Genomic DNA, 17,650 nt, shown 5'->3' on the forward strand with positions numbered 1-17,650 from the left:
TCCAATGTGAACAGAACCCCGTTTGCAAGTCTGTGATCTTTTTCTAGGGCCATGACCACTTTCTGGTCCACTGTCAGAACTCATACAGCGCTTACTGAGTGTCCACATCATTATCTCGGTTTGCCAAATGATAGGTCTTGTCTCCTGTCCTTCATCCTGCACAATTAGCTAAATGTTTTTATTTATCAGTGGCCTTTCCTGCTCTCCCTATGATGGTGGCGTCCCTCCACGTACTGGTCCCTCCTGGCATGTATGTTACCTTTGTTCCTACTTTGGGTAATTGCCCTTTTGGATGAATAGCATTGTCCTGTACCTCAGTATTACTTTGTTCAAAGTCAGTCAGCCCTGTACCTGCCATTTTCTGCTCCTCATAACTATCCAGTGTATGTTTGTGAAGTGCATGGTACCTCCTCACATTCTGTCCTGTTCAGAACCTGTAAAGGTATAGTCAGTACCAATTAACTGTGAGGAATGTACCCTAACAGTTTGATTACTGTGTTGCACAATTACTACTTTCCCATCACTCCCTATAGCCTTGCCAGGTCCTTTCCATTCTTTCTGGCCTTCCCTTTTATAATATACCATGTCTCCTTGTCTAAGCTGTATTCCTGATGGTCTTATGCGGTGCTGTAGGGCTCACCGAATTTTTTCCCCAAACCTCAGCTTTAATGAAAGCTTTTCTGCCCACATGCAAAGCATTTAGATGAGCAGAAAAAGTGGAGCTAATGTTAGTCCCTTCTAGAGTGGAGGGAGCGTCTGACAACACTGAAGGTAATGTTGGATTTCTTCCGTACACCAACTGATAGACTGTACCCCCCCAATCATTTGCAGAGACTTCTTTGCATGCACCACCATGCTAGTGCCATTAGCAGTTTACAACCTGGTTGAATAGCTAATATTTTATGCAACATGCCATCTATTAACATATGGTTTCTTTCACAAAGAACATCACTAAACAGGCTCTCAGCTGCAGTGTGCATAACTATGTTTAAATTTTTGCACATATCCCGAAATTCCTCATTGGCGAATTCCCCACCATTACCTGTGAGGAACGTTGTTGGTGTTCCTAATCCTGTTCCTACCCATTTCTCCATGACCTTATCAACAATGGTCCTTTTGTCTTTATTGTATATCAGTGGATAGATTAAATCTGGTTGCCATATCTAAGGAGTGTAGTAAAAAATCTCCCTATCCTTGTCCCAAACTTTCAAATCCATTGCCACTGCATCGTTAAACTCCCTGGCTAGTGGCAAGCTCACAACAGGTCACAGTGGTGTCTTGCAATATTTAAGACAAATTTCACACTGAGCAGTGCTTTGTTCAATAAGATCATCATACCCTTTATCGACCACTCCTGCATCTTGAAGCAGAGTCTTCAGTTTGTGGTGCCAGATGTGCATACTGTCTATGTAATTTCCAAATGACCTTCTTTTAGTCCACCAAATTCTCATTCTCAGCAGTTAACAAAACTTCATGAACTTTGATGAGAAATCTCTGGCTTCTTTAGTGGAAAGCAGTAATGGCCTGCCTGAGTAAAATGGAGATCCACATTTTTCCCCCAAATATGACTACTCTATCATTCTTCATACCTAGCGTCATCTGAGCCTTCATCGCAGATCGACTCAACAAGTGGTATCTCACTAGAAACCACATCAGTACTGATAAACAGATTGATCCCTGCTATCTTACAAGGGAGGACCACCAGTTTGGAGAATGTTAATGTATTGTCATCTCCGAACCTGAAGCAGGTAGTGCTTTCATACTCACACCAAATCACACCAAAAACACTGATTGGCCATTCCCCTTGCATTTGTGGGTTTTAAACACCCACAGTCACCATTCCAGACACACTTTTTGTCCCAACCCTCAAATTGGCCAGAGTTATGACCATTTTCAGACCTCGTCTTTAACCTCATCTTTGTGTTGGAATCTTTGTCTAATATTTGGTCGACTGCAAAATTCAGTCACTGTTGAATCTTCTATCCTTTGTTTCACAGCATAGTTGTTCGCATTTGCTGAAAAAGTGGCAGGGAACGACTGTTTCCCCAGAACTTTTTTTAGGGCAGCAGGCATTTGATCTAAGAGAGATTCTTTCCCCCAGAATTGAACCCCTGTTAGTACTAAAAGACTATCAACATGGGAAATGTGAGCACAGTGCAGTAATTTAAACACCAATACCAGTTCTGGAATTTCAAGGTCAAATCTCTGTAGACTCCTGTACCATTTATCAAAATCCATGATATATTCTTCCATGGATTGATCAACTGATTTCCTAAAGCTATCAAAAATCATCCAAGCTTCATACACTTCCAATAGCTCACCTTTTTTGTCAAACTTATCTAAAAATTGTATCAGACAATTTAATCCCTCTTCATGGTCCAAATCATCCACTTTCCACTCGGAAAATACTTTACTCCTTATTTTACTTTTGGCTGGTAATGATAACACCAAAGCTTCTTCCAGGGTATAGCAGTAACCCAGGTCCACACGTCAACTTCAGCCTTCCATTGCCAAGAAGGTTCAGAGTCCAAAAAAAAAAATTGGCGGATAGTCAAAGCTTGCGACTTTGCACCATTCTGTAACTTAAATTGTTAGCAACAGTACACATCTTTTCCCTCAGAGGACTGAGGCAGAAAGCTTCATATACAGCAATCAGCAAAGCTTAAAGTTCATCCTCTGCTACAATGTTACTCACAATAAGAGGTTGTGGTAGAAGAATTAATCAAGGCAGGTCTCCTGGTTAAAGCTGGTTTATATTTCCAAGACAACTCCTCAGTGCTAATAGTTTTCACACAAAGTGTTCCAGCTGTACTTTTTTATTCTACTCAGCTTGGATAATTAATGCCCATCACCTGTTTAACTACCAGTTGGTTTTAACAAGATGATTGCCATATTAACAGGGGGTGCCTCAGGCTGATCTGATTTTGGCTAATGGGATGCCCAAAACACTGCTTATGCACTTTAGACCTGGTAAGGGAAAGGCTAAAACTTCCAGAATTCTTTGGAGAGGTAAGGCACCCTTTTGCAGGGGTCAAACTCTTTTGGATATAGTCCCGGGACAACTTTGAGGAAGATCAGGTGCTCTATGGGAGAGAGAAGGTGCCTTTTAGTGTTGTGAAAACTAGACATGAATGTGTGTGCAAAGTGCATAAACTCATTGGAACTGTCAAGAGATCTGTCAAAATAAACTGTCAATAGAGCTGTCAAAGGAAGTTTTCAACAGACCTTTCAAAGGGAGCTGTCAAACTGTCATGACATTTAAAACTCCTGCCCTTTAAATATTTGAAAAACTGTCCACAGTGTTAATGAAAATCAGTGTTTGCTATTTCACTCTGTCTGTTGACGTAAGCCTAAGGGTTATCATTACAGGGTCAGTGCTGAATGATTGATTTCACAACCTTCCATTATCAAGTGATGTGCCTGTCAGTTTACAGTTTAATTGACAGCTCCAACTGGTTATAAACTCTTTGAAGTGGGACTTTGAATTCCAATGTTTGTTTTAGAAAGGATTAAATATAGTGATCGGGTTTTTATCGATGAGTGTTTTTTGAAATAGTGAATTAATCAATAGACAATTAAGAACCTTATTTAATCTCAGCATGGGTCCTGAGGTCTGCCCATAGTGGGTACTATGGGTGGAATCATCCCAGATTTGCACTAAGTGTGGTAGCTGGCTCACTCACTGCCAGCTCTAGGGACATCACCACTTACTCTCACACATACCCTCACTTCTCCATCTGGCCTCATCTCCCTCTGGACACTGCCTCCTCAGCCCTCATCCTCTTTGAGGCCACTTGCACAGATCAACTTGTGCCCCCACCCATACCCTGGGATATACCCCTTCCCCAGCATAACCCTCAACCTGCAGCCTCTCCCCTTGCCTGAGGCCACTTCTCCCACTTCCCCAAGCAGGCCCTAGCCCTGCAATCATAATAAAAAGAATGTTTTATCCCACCAGACACAATGGAGGCTTTTCATGCTGTACCGTCCCAATCCTCCTTCAGTACTCATGCATTCCCAGGAATCACACTGTTTTGATGGTGGGCAGGCTTTCATTTGCCTAGCATGCCATCACCTCGCTGCTTCCTCATACTGGGCACCATACTTAAAGTGCAGCCACACACACACCTCTCAGTGCTTCCAGCCCATGACTGCTGCACAGAAGACATGACGTCGAAAGGCAAGAAGACTACAGCCCCCTGATTCAGTGGCTTGTCCCTGGAATGCATTTTGGATGCCGTGGATGCCCGCATGATGTTCTCTACCCCACTCTGGTTGCAGGGGCTCCAGCAATCTTACCACTCCAGCTTTGTAGGCAATGGCAGTGATGATCAGTGCCAATATTGCACAGAAGAGGTTGGCTATCCAATGCAGAAAGCAGATGAATGATCTCATCTGTGCAGCCAGGGTAAGGCAGCCATCTCATCACTCTAAATTCACACACTCAAAAAGCCATTACACATTCACTGGCATCTCACTCACTGCCAGCTCAAAGGACATCACCACTCACTCTCACACACACACACACACCTTCACATCTCCATCTGGCCTCATCTCCCTCTGGAAACTGTCTCCTCAGCCCTCACCCTCTTTGAGGCCACTGACACAGATCAACTTGTGCCCCACACACACGCTGGGATATACCCCTTCCCCAGTATAACCCTCACCCTGCAGCTTCTCCCCTTGTCTGAGGCCACTTCTCCCGTTTCCCCAAGCAAGCCCTAGCCCCGCAGTCATTGAAAAGCCGCCCCCGCCTTACAGTGGCTTGGTAGGTAGTGACCTGCCCGTGAGTCCCCCTAAAAGTAATACGGTGCTGCCTGCGAAACCTGGTGCTGATGACCAAGAGTGCTGCCTGAAGCAAGATAGGTATACAAACCTGGAAGTCCCAAGTGAAGTTCAACTCACCAGGTGCACGTCGCTTATGTACAGTAGTGAAACGCATCGACACGCAATCACACCGACGTGCTCGGATGATCCAGCGTAGGGGGATGATTCTGGCAAACTGGGCTTATAATGATATGCACATGTATAACAATGAAGTTCCTGATGTCTGATGGTGGGAAACACAGCCCACCATTGGTAGGAAGAGCAGACGATTGCAAACTGGTTTCAAGATGTTGTGAAACCAAATTTTACCATCTCACAGCTAAACACGCCCATCACCAATGGGTATGGAAAACTCCACTCTATAAGTCAGCATGGTGTGTGTAGGGGATAATGGTGGTGGGTGGGGGCATGAGTTGGCACTGAGCTGGCACTAAGGGGCTATAAAGGACCATGGAGGTGGGAAGAGGGGAATAGGCTGGCATGGAGGCCATGAGGAGCCATGGGGATGAGTAGTTGGGCACAAGTTGTCATTGAGAGCATGAGGGACATAAGTTGGCATAAGTTGGCATGGAGGCAGCATAGGAAGTGTGTGTGGGAGGTGAGGGAGTCTGAGGAGTGAAGGTTGGAGCGCTGTTTTTTGCTTTATTGCTTTTTTCGTTGCCTCGACAAAGCGCCGATACCCTCCGCCCAGCCCACCTCTACTCCCAGCAGCCACCGCACTGTTTCCAGGATCATCCACCACAACCCCTGGAAAACCTCCTCACCCCCTCCCCCACCACCCAACCTGGAAAAAAAAAAAATCAAAATTTCCAGGGGCACCTTTTCCTCCATGGCAGGTTTGCGGAGCCGGGAGTTGCAGTGATTCTGCACTCCTGACCCAAGTGTCAGAGGCTGAATTATGAAGAAATATCAGAGAAATCAGAAATTTGAAAGGAAGCACCTGAGTGATGGACATTTTGAAGTATATCAGACAGTAAATAAAATGGTAAAGGTAAAATCAGAAAATTAATTGTGAAAACAAACAATTACAAATTAGTACAAAACAACTCTCCATAGAATTACATACAATGTACAGCACAAAAACAGGCCATTCTGCCCACATACTCTGTGCTAGTGTTTATGCTTCATACAAGCTTCCTTCCACCATTCTTTCTCTAACCTTATCAGCAAATCCTTCTTTTTCTTTCTCCCTCTTGGATTTATTTGGTTCCCTCTTAAATGCATCCGTGTTATTTGCCTCAATCACTCCATATGGCAGCAGGTTCCTCATTTTAACCACTTTCCAAGTAGTTTCTCTTGAATTCCCTACTGGATTTATTAGTAACTACCTTATATTTATCGCCTTTGTTTTGGTCTCCTGGACAAGTGGAAGCATCTTCTCTGCGACTACCCTGTCAAACCCTTCGTTATCTTAAACACCTCAGCCAGGTCATCCCTCCAATTTATCTTTTCTAATGAAAGGAACCCCAGCCTGTTCAATTTTTCCTGATAAATATATCCTCAGTTCTGGTAACATCCTTGTAAATCTTCTCCAGTGCCTCTATATCTTTTTTTATAATATGGCAACCAGGACTAGGCACAGTAGGATAGGTATCAGGAAGATCTTCTTCACACAAAACAGTGATCAATACATGGAATAAACTACACAATAGTGGTAGCAAGAACCTCTTAAAAAAAAACAACTGACTGCTGGAATGGGTGCGCTTTAGGATAAGTGAACAAAGATGGACCAAATAACCTACTTTGTTGTAATTATCTGATGTGATCATATGACTGTGGCAACACGACAGCAAAAATTTTGAAGAGGAGTGTTCCAGGAATTGAGCCTGCTGCCCACGTCCTGTTTATCTCATGGGGAAGGATGGGTAAGTAGTTCATCCGCCAAATTTATATTACAAAACCACTTGAAATCAAAGTTGTTCTATATGCCCTCCTTATTCTGGAATTCATCATATGTGCATGGCAAAGCAAATGTCACAGCACCAGATAAAACTTTTACTTGTGCAGTCACTTATTTGTGACTTGCCATTTTCATTCCACCAAGGTGAGTCTATATAAATGAGTGAGCAGGAAGCTGTTACCAGCCCGTGTAGGCCAGCAGGGGTGATCAGCCTAGTAGTGGCCATACAAAATGGTGACGCCTCCTTCTGGTGGTCAAGTGTAGGGTGGTGATGTGGGGAGGTGGGGCTGGGGCACCGCTACCTCTAAAGGTGTCAGTGCTGGTGGTCCTCAGTACCCCTGAAGGCAGCAGTGCCACCTTGATTACATTTCAGCAGTATAAAGCAAGTGGGCCGTTACATAATGAATCATCAGGCAGGGAATATGGGAAACGGGCGCTCCCTGGCCCAGAGCTTTGACATTGCAGTAGTGAAACTCTGTTATTACCAAAGAAACTGCTAATCAACAAGCATCTGTTTCCCATTGTAATTCACAAAAAAAAAGGAACTAGCTGTGGCAACACGTTCACATGTAGGAAGAAGCTATTTCCATTGTGTATCTAGATAAACGGCTACACAGAGGAGCCTTTTCTACATTTCGGTGCCCTCTGCATGAACTGCAAGCAAACACCAGTAATAATGGGTTGCTACATTGTGATTATGTCTCTCTACAATTAAAGAACAGCTGATTTCTTCCTTAGTATCTTTGTCCGTTGGTTAGAAGTCACAAAAAGTCACAGAGAAATAAAGCAACTCAGCTGTGTATGTAACTTGTACTTCAGTGTCACGTGTGCTTGAGCTGTATAGAAATGAGTCCTTTGGTATTTCTAGCCACCTATGAATTTTTATATTTTATTTTTGCTGGTTTTAAAATTTCTGAATTGTTATGAGGCCATTGCATTTTCTCACACCATTAAATGAAGAAAGCAACTTGACACTTATACAGTGCATCTATTATAATGCTGTCTTTCAAAGCCACACAGAAATTACACTACAGCAAGAATGTTTTCTGCCTTTGTGTTGTAAAATGTATACAATGTCATTCTCCCCCACCCACTACCCCCCACATATCTCTTCCTTCTGTTCTCCAGTTGTGCCACAACTTATTTACTGTTCAGCGAACAGGAGCTGCAAAGTGATTCCAGGTCTTTCATCAATCTCCCTATGACATGGCTAAGGAATTGCCACAAGGATGGTAATCCGTCAGTTTGTCCTTTTTCTTTTATGGGGGTGTCAGAACTCCACTCAGTGCCACCAGGGTGACTTTTCAGTGTGATTCCCTTTATCCCGAGAAAGCACCTGGATAGTATCTAAAACAGACATAAATTGAAGAGTGCTAAAAGAGTGCCAGGTTCATCACTTCCCACAAGTGACCTTGCACACATATTCCCAACTTCTAACTTACTAACCCTGGGAGTAAGCAAATACCGGACCAAAAAACCTAGGAAAACTTGAATACTACAACAATATCAATGGTCAAACCAGGTAATGCAATCATAAATAGAATTCTCTAGATGTACCTTGTGACCAAATCAACATTTAGAAGCCATCTGTGTGGCTCAGCTGGTTAGAGCCATGGGTAAATGAACTAGAAACATTGCAGGTTTGACACAAGCCATAGTGAGTTGGCAGATCTTAGCTATGACTGTGATAGGAACACTATAACTGGCCCCAGTACATGTGACAAGAAAATCGGCCAAGATCTGACACCTGATCACTATTGCCAGGCCCTTGTATATGTGGAAGTCAAATGATTGCTGAGTGATTTTTGGCTAGGCTTCTTCCTTATTCAGGTCAGCTACTGACACTCAATGTTAGGAGTCACACACAAGTTAAAGCTATATTGGAGATGCGTTGGAGGATAACTGGGACTGATGGAGCGAGAAAAATAACAACTTGCATTTAGATAGCACCTTTTAAGGTAGTAAAACATAAGCTGCTTCTCGGGAGCACAATCAAACAAAAACTGGCACGAGCCAGAGAAGGGGACTTTAGGAAAAAATGCTTGGTCAATGAGGCAGGTTGTAAGCAGTGTCTTAAAGAAAGAGGGTGAGGTGGAAAGACAGATAGATTTCAGGAGGGAATTCCAAAACTGGGTGCCCAGATGCCAAGAAGCCAATGGGAAGGAGGAAACCTAGAAAAGAAGGTACTATTTGGGAATGTTTTCAAATTTTAAAACAAAAGTAAAATACTGAGGCTGCTGAAAGTATGAAATAAAAATATAATGACACAGATGTCCCTACTATTTGATTAATTTAATTATTACAACATAAATAATTATTTTTATTAACCACATTTTGCAGCTGCTATATCTGAAATAAAAACAGAAAGGTTGGCTGGTTCTCACTAAGAGGTCTGGAGGCTTGTATGGCTGAGCATAAACTATTTATTGGTGACCCATAACTATGTACACATCCAAGGTACTGCCCTGCATGGGTACTGTCTCCATGTGGGCTCCTTCCAGACTCTTATCCACACAGTCTATTATCATGTGACTCTCTACATCATACCGTGGGCAGTACAGTTCTCCAGTCCCACATTCACCATTGCTCTGCCGAACACCCTTATACTACAATGACATGCTGCTATCCTTTAAAGGCATATTACAACAGAAAATGTTGGAAATACACAGGAGGTCTTGGCAGTGTCCATGGAGATAGAAACATTTAGTCAACAAATCAGGTTTATGACCTTCCATCAAACATTTTTAAGTTGAGTTAATTGTTTTATGGATCAAACCTGTTCCGCAAATACGTTTGGATGGATGCCTTATATTTTTGTCACTCTTCCATTTTACTTCATTTTACTTTATGCAGAAAGGCTTTAGATTGCAACATGATCAATGATTACATTGTTTTGAGTATCCATCAGTGCATTATACAACAAAACAAAAAAGAACAACAAAAGATGTAGATGGAGACTTGCACTTTCTAAAGGATATACCATAGAATGTTATGTGATAGGCTAATTGGGGAGAAATAGCAAGGTGAAGAAAAAAGGCACATTGATGAGGAAAGACAGAGGTGTAGTGGTAATGTCACAGGATGAGTAATCTAGGGCCCCAGAGCTTAATGCCCTGGAGGACATGGGTTCAAATCCAACTACACTAGATTGTGGAATTTAAATTCAGTCAATAAATTGGGAATTGAAAACTAATTTCAGCAATGATGACCATGAAACTATCATCAATTGTTATAAAACCACATTTGGTTCACCCATGCCCTTTAGGGAAAGAAATCCACCCACCCTTACCTGGCCTGGCCTAAGTATGACTCCAGGCCCACAGCAATGTGGTTGACTCTTAACTACCCTCTGAAAATGGGTGAGCAAGCCATTCAGTTCAAGGACAATTAGAGATGGGTAACAAATGCTGGCTGTAATTTTTGTTTTTCTATCTCTACCTTGTTTCTTCTTTCACACTCTTTGATTTTGTTTCTATTTTATTCATTCATGGGATGTGGGTATCACTGGCAAGGCCAACATTTGTTACCCATCTCTAATTGCCCTTGAACTGAATGGCTGTTAAAACAAATCCATGCCTTTGCTTGGGGTGGGGGTGGGGTGGGGGGGTAGAATTTCTTCCACTTCAGCAAGGCAATTGCACCCAGGATAAGCTTCAAATTGCAATGGTTAGGTTACATACTTCAAAATTACACAAAAATTAATTTGCCTAATCACAACATAAAATCTTCCAAGATGCAGCACAATCAGGCAGGGTAATAAAACATAATTGCTTATTTTAATTTATTTCCATTAAAAGGTATTTGTTCATATATTTAAGAGTATCAAATGAATGCAGTTTTATTAATTCAGCTGCAAATGAGTTTATCACCCAAAATAATTTTGTGTGCATCCAGTTTGAGTAATCTGATTTAAAATCATGGAAATGACTGAAAGATATTAAAATTTAATTGGCATGCATGAGTCAGTTTCATAGTAATGAAATATTTTTTGAAATGAAAATCTTTCAAAATGTGCCACTATTGCCCATGCGCCTAACAAAATATGCATAATTTGAAGAAACTTCCTGAATCAGTGCAGTTGGTGGAATCCCACAATTGCAACCAGGGGGAGGGGCCAGGTTTGTGACAGCATTTAATCAGGGGAACTGAATCTTGAACATTGTGGAAAGGTGAATGTGTGAGGGGGCTAAGACCTCACACTGTATATTTTTATAAAGTATATATAGTTGGCTCCATGGCAATTTCTAAAATTTTTAAAACTGGACAGACTTTTAAAAATGGCTGAATCTATGTCTGTCTGTGACCTCCGAACAAAAGAAGTTACCTGGCAGTAGCGGGGAAACTCACACACTATTATTTCTGGGGAGCCACTAACACCCCTTGTGGGCTACAAGGCTAAAGAAAGGCCATCTGCATTTCAGAACCCAGGCTGGCCAACAGGAGTCTGCTCATCTGCTAAAACAAAGGGCCCTATAACCTTCCTTTCAATTCTTAATAGTTGAGACATTTAACAGTTTCGGTGACCCAGAAGAGGGATACACATCCTTTGTCAAAAGTAACATGGAAAGATGGGAGTCATGTGATACGGGCCTCTGGCTTGTGGAACCAGTGATATTGCCTTGCTGAACTGCAAAACTCAGTCTGCAGTTTACCATATAACTGACAGTCTCACAGAAAAGGACCTGCACAGGTTGACACTTGGCTCCATCTACACAGCTTCTGCTGGAACTTCTGTACCCCATTGCCTACAAGATTGAATCATCTCTGCATGCCTGTATCATTGTGTGAAGTCATTCACCACCGGAAAAGTGAATTCTACAACGTCGCTTTTCAGCCCACTGACCTCTGTGAAGGAATGCCTCACTGGACTTTGATCCTGGATTCTGGAACCCAGATGAGCCAATATTTATTTTCTCTATGGTCTCTGTACTGTAAACCCTTCTTTTCTCTATCCCTCTCTTTACTGTCTGAGTGTGAAAGCGACATTCTGACCCTCCCCCCATGTTTTGATTGTGTGCAAATAAACTAACCCTTTGGATTCATCCTATCTCAAGGTTGTTGTGGGGTTATTACCAGAAAATTTGATCACACAAAAACCAAAGTGTTGGGAAAATATCCCACCACTTATAAAGAGGGAAACAACCCAAAATACCTTTCTATTTACAGAGGCGTGGTGAGATGAGAAATTGGTGCTGTTTAAATTAACCCCCCCTCCTGTCCATAACAAATGAAACTGATTTTGGGCACAACTCACTTTTAAAATCCACAGATTGTGCTATTCCATCAATCTCGCACAGATTATGTTGATATTACTAGGAGAAGCTGGTGGAAATTTGACCCCAAGTGTCCTCTTAGGTTCCGCATCATTGGCCTCTCCCATAAGCACACTCTGCATCCCTTATGGTCAATTCACCTTTATTCATCATTGACTAATCATATGGTGATATGACTCAGGGGTTGTACCAAAGAAATCCTATATTGTGTAAATTAGAGGACATAATCTTGCATATAACTCCAAACGCAATTCTTCTACCCTCTAGAAGGTTGACAGATACACGCTCAGATGAAATGAGGCCAATCATAAATTAACTGGTTGATTTCACGTATAATATGTGAACAAACAGGATAATATCTACAGTGAATTTTAATCATTGTCAGAATGTTCCTCGTAACGTAGAAAATTAAGCGTGCCACACTATCCCTGTATCTAGGCTAAAACCCTATTTTTGGGATGTAGTTCCACTAAAGCTGATTGGCACTAAACTTAACCAGAAGGCTCATTCTCTTGGGTTAACTTTAGATGGCTGAAATTGGTGTTAACAGGGTGATAATGCCTTCAAATTGGGATTGTTAGATTAATGTCCGTTACTACTGACCCTCTGCCCAATTCTACTTTTATTGGGACCTATTGTTGAGTGGCCTGATTCAGATAGTGGGGCCTTTTAATATGCAAATCAGGATTCTATGATGTGCATAAGAATCCAATGTCTATTTAGCAGCAGTTGAAGAAGGCACCTGATCACCACCTTCTGAAGGGCAATTAGGGATAAGCAATAAATGCTGGCTTTGCCAGCGATGCTCACATCCCAGGAATGAATATGTTAAAAAACCCTGATCTTTACTGATGTTGCCTGATCACAATTGGTTCAAAAGCCCCCTGTGAGGGAAGGGAAAATCAGGTCATGGCCAATCTGATCGTTACCCTATGACCCTGCTGAAGGTGCATGGTGATCAGGATTAGGTTTAGCAGTCTTGCCCTCTACTGTCTATTATTGTGGTGATACTTACTGGTTGAGCTTACATATGAAAACCTTGTTTTACATATATTGTTATATACTGAAATGTTATGAATTTTAAACACTTTTTTGTTTGTGTAATTGTGTCAGTGAAAATTAGCTAGTTCCAGAGAAGCATGTGGAAGCATGAAAATCGGCAATAAATATCAGTGGCTAAAAGTCAAGGTCCAGAGTGTAAAGGAGTTTAAAGCAACAGTGCAAAAATGGCATCCAATTCAACAGTGTAGGGCCAATGTGTATTAGGATCATACAAAATTGAGAGGCAAGAAAAGACGCATCACTCCACAATGGCTCAACCATCACAGCTAAATACTCCTGCCCTACACTAACCTCCAGATCCCACTCTGCACAAACCTCCCCCATCACACAACCCACCATGTAATCTCCTGTGAGGGGCAAAAAAAACAGGGCCAATAAGGAACAATTGCGCTGTAAAAATTCTCTCTGTCCTCCTCAGACAATTCAAACCAGTCCAGCAACTCATGTGGACCAAGTGTTGCCTACTTATAGTTCCACTAAAGCTACTTATAGAGTCAGCATCCTCCACATCAGCTGGCATTGTATTCCTGAGGCTCTCTAATCTCTGCAAAATAGCCTATTCCTACTCTTACATAGTATAAGCTCCTGCACCCTGATTCTCCCAAACTGTTAAATTGGAATAATCTATATTGCCCTTTAATTATTTTAGAAAACTCTATTATGTTGCCTCTAAATCTTGCTGTTCTAATGTAATTGACCAAATATTCACTGTGTAGAAATTGTTATGATCTGGAATGCACAGCCTGAATTTGTGGTGGAAGCACATTCAATAGGAACTTTTTAAAGGGAATTAGATAAATACTGGAGAGCAAAAATTTGCAGGACTATGGAGAAAGAGCAGGAGAGTGGGGCTAATTGAAGCGACAGAGGCATGATGGGCTGACTAGCCTCCTTCTGTGCTAGAAGATTCCATGATTCTATGAAATGCTGATTCATCCTTTGTGCTTTCACTATCATGACTACCATGGAAGTATTCCGAATGACGTTTTCCCCAGTTCAACCTCCATGTGCCCTGTCATGCGTACCCCACGTCCACAACCTATCCCCCCCTCCACCAAGAATAGATTGTGCTAAATTTAATACTTGGGATGATTATGCTCAACAGCAATATTAGTACTCTATGTGCCATCAAAGGAGATATCATAAACCCAGGTTACCTGAACTTCCACTGTGTCTACCAATTTGTGTCTCTCATTTTGTTGGGCTCAGCATCTCCTTTAAACCATTCTTCCTAATGATGTAGCCAGCACTCACTGTTCATACTTTAAAAAAAATCAACACATAAGCAGAACTGATCAAAAGGAAATTCATTAATGCTAACTGCTTTTTATAAATAGACACAGACGGTATAATTCACTTCTTTAATAAGGCCATGCTGTCATTTTATTTTAAAATACAGTTAAGGGACAACCAGCAGGAGAAGGTTATGACATCTTTAAAATATAATGTAATCAGTTCTGAGCCAGGTTGCTCCCAAATGGAAGCCATTTTGAGGCACTTAATGACAATAACGTGTCAGAAACATGCAGTTTGCCTTTTTTATATAAAAAAATTGGTCTGTAAATTACTACAGCTGCAAAAGCCAGGTGCTGCGTTCCCTTCAGAAAGAACAGGAAATTATGAAACAGAGATTCTGCGAATGCAATGGGTGTCTGCTCATAATGCCATTCGTGAGGTCAAACTATCCACCTGGTGCACAATTGATTAGCAGAAGCAGATTGTGAGGGAAGTATTAGAATACAAACATGCTACTTTGTCTCAAACAATAGCAATTTGAGCACTGACTACTGCTGAATATGAGTAAAGGGAAACACCTACTTTAATATGAAGCTTTGTTGTCAGTCAATAGAGATTAATCTTATGAGTAACGGTTTCTAATTAATAGTGTATTCAAGGCCTCTTCACTTTGTTGGCCCTAGATTTTCCCTCTGTTCACATGTGAATTTGCTTTAAAATCGGCACCAAACATTTTTGCAATTTGAGTTTCAGTAAATCCTCGAGAATTAAATGGTTCTGAATTTCTCGTGATCTGGCGGCAGCAAAATATTTCAGTGGTAAAATGGAAAAGGTCCATGGTGACAAATTATCACTGAGACAGACCATTGTGCCCAACACTCACTGCCAGCTAGAATTTTAACTCAAAACAGTGCATTTCCCTTGAAGCTTAAAACTCATGTGAATTAATTATAAACTAATCAAACATTATTGTCCAGTATGGTTTCTTAAATCAGCAGTAATAAGGACCATCTAACTCATATATAGATGAAAGTGGAAAGAAAATTGATTTTTATTGAATGTGAAAACAGCAATTCTTCTGATTATTTGTCTTTAATTGATATGTTTGTGTATTGGGGGTGGGGACTTTAATGCTATGAAAATGAACTGATACAATATTCCAGAAATAGGCTGGTCACAGAAAAATATAAACAAAATGGCTGCTAACGACAACAAAACTGACTGGGTGCCAAATATGGAGTTGTTGATTATTAACTACTACGATTCCAAATATTGTGGATTTTTTATTTTGTACGATATTGGTCTCTTTTCCCTTTGATATTAGACAATGCTCAAGGGAGCAAACAAGAAAACAACCTAAAATCATACCATTACCAACATTTTCAAAAAAATACTAATTTACAGTGTTGCAACAAAAGCTCCGATGCCACATTAAGAGAATGCAGAAATGGTTTTTTAAGTTGTCATGTGTTAACACTGTGATAAGTTTTTTTTAACTCTTTTAATTTGCATTAAAATGTTCTATTTGCTTATCAGTGATACCACAGCTTGTGTATGAGAATTTGAGATAAAAGTATGCTGTCCAAAGCAGTTATCTATCACAGGAAGTCACTCACAATTTCCATGGTTTCAGCTCTGCTATGTTTTTCAATGGAGCAGAAGTAAAGACAATAAGCTTATCATGTTAGAGACAGAGTTTTAGAAAAAGCTAATCTTTTCTTATTATATAAAGGAGAAAGATTAAAAGAAACAATTTGAAAATTCTGCAGTGTGGGGTGCATACATTAAATATTGTAGCAGCTGATGGTAATTACAAAATACAGGTGGTAAAAAGCCATTGAATACAGTTAGGCAGCTGCTGGGCTCTGTACTTCAACTAGAGACATTAAACACAGGAATATTGGGACCTTATTTTTTTTTTGCACTATTTAGAAATCTTGTAGGCAAATGTCTATTCTGGAGAAAACTAGGAAGACTGTATAAGAGTGAAAAAGACCTGGGATCCAGCATGAGAGACTGGTGCATCCTAACAGGATATACCATTCTTGTCGTAATATTCCAGGCAATCCAACTAAATATCAAAGATAACAATAGAAAATGCTGGAAACGCTCAGCAGGTCAGGAAATCTCTGTGGAGAGAGATGCTTCAGGTCACTGACCTTTCATCAGACCTGGAAGATGTTAGGGATTTTTTAAGCTAGTAGAGTGCCAAGGAAAAGGGAGGAATAGAAAAAGACCAAAAGAAGCCCATAAATAGGGTGGAGGGCAGGAGTAATTAAATGACAAAAAGGACGATGGTGCCTGGTGAAAGGGCTGATAATGGGGCAAGTTTAGAAATAAAATAAAAGCAAAATATGCTGGCAAAACTCAGCAGGTCTGGCAGCATCAGTGGTGAGAGAAATAGAGTTAACGTTTCAGGTCCATATGACTCTGCTTCAGAGAAATATAGGAATAAAAGGTGAATCCAGAGCAAGTGCAAGTGGTCACCTGTAAGTCTATCACATGTTATTTACATTATACATTGTAGTTGATTTCCTGTGCATTACTTAAAACAAAAACATCAAACAGAATGTAAAAACCAGTTGTTCGCTAAATATTGACAGTATTTTGGCAAATATCCAGTTCTGACAAAAGATCATTAACCTATGATTGGATGGTTGAAACAATTAAAATCTCACCTATTAACCCTGGTTTTCTGTCCACAGATCCTGCCAGACCTGCTGAGTATTTCCAGCATTTTCTGTGTTTATTTCAGAGTTCCAGCATCCGCAGCACATGCTTTGGTTCCCTAAATATTCATAATTGCTCTCCATACCATTTCATTTTTTTTAACATTTGCTCTTCTGTAATATGTGACTGAAGGGTGACAGTCGTTAACTGACTTTAAAGGGTGCAAACAGCATGCAGACAGTGATTCAAGCTTAGTAATAGCAGTCTGAATACTCAATGTGCACTCCCATTGCATGAAGCTCTGCACTACCTCACACAAGCTCATGGAGTTTCTATTAATACCATCAATGAATCGACTATATTGTTTAACAAAATGGGAGGGAAGGGGACAACCAGTGAAGGCTGGGATATGTGTAGGACTGATTAGGAGGAAAGGAAAGCAGTGATGTCTGGGCGGAAGTGAATGCCTAAGCCGATCGGAGAACAGTGCCAACGAGGAGATAGTGGGAGCCTAAAACTGATCTTGGGAGCGAGAGCATCTGGAGGGCAAGTGGTGGAAGGAGGAATCATGGCAACAGGAATGTCAGCATCAGAAGGTAAAAAGGTGTGAATTTATATGATACTTTATCTTTCAAGTCAGAAGATGTTTCAAAGTGTTTCATGTGCAATAAATTATTTTAGA

At 41.0% G+C, this 17,650-nt stretch overlaps 1 long non-coding RNA gene across 2 annotated transcripts in view; it reads right to left on the reverse strand.

Moving 5' to 3' along the window:
- Positions 1-17,252, reverse strand: part of LOC121278333 — a 221,379-nt gene extending 204,127 nt beyond the window's left edge. For both annotated transcript variants that reach the window (XR_005943117.1, XR_005943118.1), the window contains exons 1-2: positions 16,977-17,252; positions 14,220-14,324 (exon numbers count right to left, since the gene is read on the reverse strand). This is a non-coding gene — a long non-coding RNA (uncharacterized LOC121278333). The remainder of the gene's footprint in view (positions 1-14,219; positions 14,325-16,976) is intronic.
- Positions 17,253-17,650: the final 398 nt, after the last annotated feature.

Source organism: Carcharodon carcharias, chromosome 5 (genome assembly GCF_017639515.1).
Source record: "Carcharodon carcharias isolate sCarCar2 chromosome 5, sCarCar2.pri, whole genome shotgun sequence".
NCBI lineage: Eukaryota > Metazoa > Chordata > Chondrichthyes > Lamniformes > Lamnidae > Carcharodon > Carcharodon carcharias.